The sequence below is a fragment of the Nelumbo nucifera genome, chromosome 2 (genome assembly GCF_055504915.1).
Source record: "Nelumbo nucifera cultivar China Antique chromosome 2, China Antique-T2T, whole genome shotgun sequence".
Lineage (NCBI taxonomy): Eukaryota > Viridiplantae > Streptophyta > Magnoliopsida > Proteales > Nelumbonaceae > Nelumbo > Nelumbo nucifera.
The window spans coordinates 111,706,503-111,710,849 of record NC_142650.1 but is presented as its reverse complement, the minus strand read 5'-3'; the positions used below and the strand labels follow the sequence as shown (position 1 = coordinate 111,710,849).

Below are 4,347 nucleotides of genomic sequence, written 5' to 3'. Positions count from 1 at the left end.
GAAAAGTGCTTTCTTTTATGCATTTTCTCCACTAAATAGAAATGTTGTAAATGGATTTAACCTCCTAAATATTGATCCCAGAGGCGTGTAATTGCAGATGAGATTGATGAAGAAATACTTTCATCTGGTTATAGAATTCAAGAAATATAGAGGCATCTATTTCAACAATCATTTCATATATTAGACTAAATGACATGATTTCATTTTCTTTTAATTGGTTAAAACTTACTTTTAATATTCCTTCGTTTATTAAAATATTATCTGTCGAAAAAAATGGAGTCTTAAAGGGAAAGCTTTTAATTGGTCAACAAATTGTTCAAATTAAGACTGATGTTAATGCCGATTCCCCCTTTGTGTAGCAGCTTCCGAATTTTGGCTATTGGAAGATAAATACGGATGGGAGTATTTTTGAATTCTTAATTGGTTAAATCCATTTCACCGAACTGAATTATTATTTGGAGCAACGATTGATTGAAATTACCTTGGTTTTTCAGAAGTGCTCACAAGTGATTGAAATTACCTTGGTTTTTCAGAAAACACATAAAACAGAAAAATAAAAAAGAATGTGAAACAATAAAAGAAAATCAACAAATTTTAGTGTTGGAGGGGAATTCTAGGGAGTAGACTTAACCAATTCTTTCTTCATTGGTAATTACAAGCGATAGACACTTGAGGAATTTGAGGGTACGTACCCAGCAAATCACATTCAAAGATAATACGATCCGAGATGTACTGATGAATTCTGAATTTTCTTTTCTTCTGAGAAATCCCGACCTCTAGTTAATTCCATTTCACCAAACTGAATTCTTATTTGGAGCAATGAAATAATACTTTCTCAAAAAAAAAAAAAAGAAAAGAAAAAAATGAATCTACAAGGATGAAGTAGGAGAAATGTATTTCTCAAGAGTATTTTGGTACCACTTCATCATATACAATTGTTAATTAATAAGAAAAAGATAACATTTTGTCGAACTATGAGACTTGAGTTGGAAGAATAAGTGATCGGTAATCTATATATTTAAAAAGCTAAAATATTTATCAAAACAACACTAAGTTAAAAATTTGTGGATATTGTCCGGAACAAAGTAGTAAGTAGAGGTAATACAAACATCAATTAGATAAACCCAAACTCGTCCCAATAGGGGTTTATGTAGAAGACTGCCACCAAACCCAACAACACTGTTATATAAGAAGCTATAAAGCTTATAACAAAGGTGTCCATGTCCATGTCCATGTCATCAGGAGCTGTTTGCATAGATGGTGATGCCTTGGAACTGTTTGTGCAATTATTCTTCTTTAAGGGTCCACAAAGAAGAGGGTTGCCCTCATAGCTAGATTCCTTGAATGTTGCAAATTGTCCTTTTCTCTCTGGAGTCCTTCCGGATAGGTTGTTATGAGCCACATTGAAATTCGACAAAGAGTTTAGCTCAATCATCTGAGGAGGGATCATTCCCGTCAAATTGTTTTAGGAAAGGTCCAAACTCTCTATTTTTCTCAGATTTGAAAAGCTTGGTGGGATTTGCCCATTTAAATAGTTGTGCGACAGGTTCAATGCACGAATATCACTTAAATCTCCAATTTCAGGTGGGATATTGTCTACTAATTTGTTGCAAGAGAGATCAATTCCAGACATGAGCTCAAGAACAACACCCTTGTAAGTTTCGTACCAGAATTTTGTTGTGAACTCCACTTCTAGTTCCACCGTGATGTATTCACCACCCAGATCATTTTTATATCCAAAAAACATACTTTTATATGAATATAACTCAGCATATCCGAATCCAGTAAGTTCAACTTCTGAATTTCTTCCATTTGAGTTTGATTCTCCTTTAAATGTGATGTTATTTAAGCAAGAAGGTATAGAACCTGAGAGAAAGTTGTGAGAGAAGTCCATTATGTAGAGATTTTTCAACTGGCACAATTGAACTGGAATTTGACCTTCAAATTGAATCCCTTTCAAAAGCAGGGCATTTAGAGATGAAAGCCCACCAATCCATTCTGGAATTCCATCATTTAAGTGGTTATCCCTAATGTCCAATGTCACCAAGGAAGTGTTGTTTGAGAATGCATTTGTCATTGGTCCTTCCAACATATTTTTCTAAAGATGCACATGTTCCAAATATTGTGAGCTAAAGCAAGAAGGAATCGAACCCTGAATATCTGTAAAGATTTCATATTACCGATTGATGGGGGAATTTTTCCTTCAAAACAATTTTGTGATAGTTTTAAGACTTCTAAATTTGGAAAGAGGACACAGATATTTGTTGGGATTGAACCAGAGAAGTTATTGTTAGAAAGGATCAAAATAGACAAATTTAAACAAGGATGAGGAGGAAGAACAAGAGGGCCTGTCAAGGAGTTGTTCATTAGATTTAAGCCGCCTAGTTTGGTATTGTTTTATAGCAACCAAATGGGAAATTCCCCCCTTAAATCGTTGCTAGAGAGTTGAACTACTCTCAACTCATGCTGGTAGTAGAGGGAACTCAGAAATGCACCATTTTTGAATGTGAAGCCTGATAAGGCAAGAGACTTCAATTGGAAGGGTGGAACCCAGGTTGGATAGTCGTCGGCTTCAACTATTAGCCCGTTATCTTCACATTCAAATGAGTCAAGTTTGGAAAGGTTAGCGAATGAATAAAATGAAAATGAACCTTGGAAGCGATTAAAGGTATTCAAGAGAAGTGAGTCCAACAATGAATGATGTGTCAAAGCTTCCTTCAAATCGATTGTAAGAAAGATCCAATGCGCGAAGGGATGTGAGGTTTCCTAAACAATGGTTGAGACTACCCACGAAATCGTTGCCACTAAGATCCAACTCCTGAAGGTTCCTTAGTTTGCACAACCCTGCATGGTGATTCAAAGCATATATATGTAAATTAACCAATGATTCTGTATATAACTAACCGTGTATTATTTAGAGAGAGCATAAGAAATGAGACAAAATAGATCAATAGATTTTTGGTTTGCCAATAAGTAACTTACCTTTATGTGGTAGTTGAGTGCCATTGAGTCCAATAGCTGAAGCAATTGATAAGAACTTGAGAGAAATCTTTCCGCCCATGTTCTCGAGAATTTGTTGTTGAGTGTACAATAAGATAAAATCTAATAACTCCAAGTTTCTCAAAGTATCCAAGTCTCTCAACTCTCGAGAACTTGAGAGAAATCTTTCCGCCCATGTTCTCTCTCTCTAGTGATTGAATGCCTATGATGTCTCTCAGCTTTTTGTTTCCTTCTTATTACCTATCAAACCAAATATAACTTAAAGTGTATCAAGAAGAGCAATTGCTTCATATTCATGACATGAATCATCTAAATTTAGCTTTATGAACAAAAAAGTCTAGACAGAGTTGCAAACAATATATTAGTTTAGAATAATAGCAAAAGCACATTAAAATAATACATTATAGAATTTGCAATTCATACATAAAGGAAAAATAGTAATAGTAGAACAATAGAATTTAGTTGGTAAAGAAAGATAGGATGGACCTAGAGCTTTTGGCCTTACCTACGATGAATGGACATGAAAGATGAGAGTGGAATCGTGGTGAGAAATTTCAAGGGTTCCCTACCTTTGGTGTTAAGGGCCTTAAGGCTTGATGCGTCGATTGAGGAGAGAGAGAGAGAGAGAGAGATAATTTGTTGATTCTTTGCAATGGATAGATGCTAAGAAAATGGAACTCAATAACAAACCGAACACACCTGAACTGAAAGGTTCAAACTTTGGTCCTTAATGATCGGTGTTCTTTGACCAAGTTAGAAGTAATGGAAGGGGAAGGCGTTCAAGATCTTATTATCAATAAATTTGATAGTTTTGTAAAACCATTATTTTATTAATTTTGGTAATCTTAGAGAAAACTAATATAATACAATTTTGTTAATTTACAAAATTAATATTGGTGAATTTGGAAAAATTAATTTTGATAGGTTTGTAATTAATTGTGGTAAGCTCTTTTTTTTCAGTTTCGTAACTAATTTAGAAATACTATTCTAGGTAAATTTGGTAACTAAAGTTTGTAGATTAGTTTCGGTAATTCTGTAAAATTAATTTAACAAAAATTTAATTAATAAAAAATTGTAATTTACCAAAAAGATTAATTTCGGTAAATTAATATTGGTTATTTATGACAATTTATTTAAAATTATTAATTTTATCAATTTAATAAAAATTGATTTCTTTAAATTAATATTGATTAATTATGACAAATTAATAATTTACCAAAAATTAAAACATAATTAGTTTTTTGACTAATTTATTCATTAATTTATATTGAAAAATAAAATATCAATAATTCAGTTGTCAAAAAATTATTACATTTTTAGAAAATTTTTGAAAAAAAAGAGATAAAC

At 32.6% G+C, this 4,347-nt stretch overlaps 1 pseudogene across 1 annotated transcript; it reads right to left on the bottom strand.

Moving 5' to 3' along the window:
- Positions 1 to 865: 865 nt before the first annotated feature.
- On the bottom strand, positions 866 to 3,364 carry LOC148802815 (receptor-like protein 13; annotated as a pseudogene). The gene is made up of 3 exons (XR_016082465.1): positions 2,983 to 3,364; positions 2,693 to 2,844; positions 866 to 2,098 (listed from the first exon to the last, which is right to left on the bottom strand). The product of XR_016082465.1 is annotated as a receptor-like protein 13 (transcript).
- Between the last annotated feature and the right edge of the window lie 983 nt (positions 3,365 to 4,347).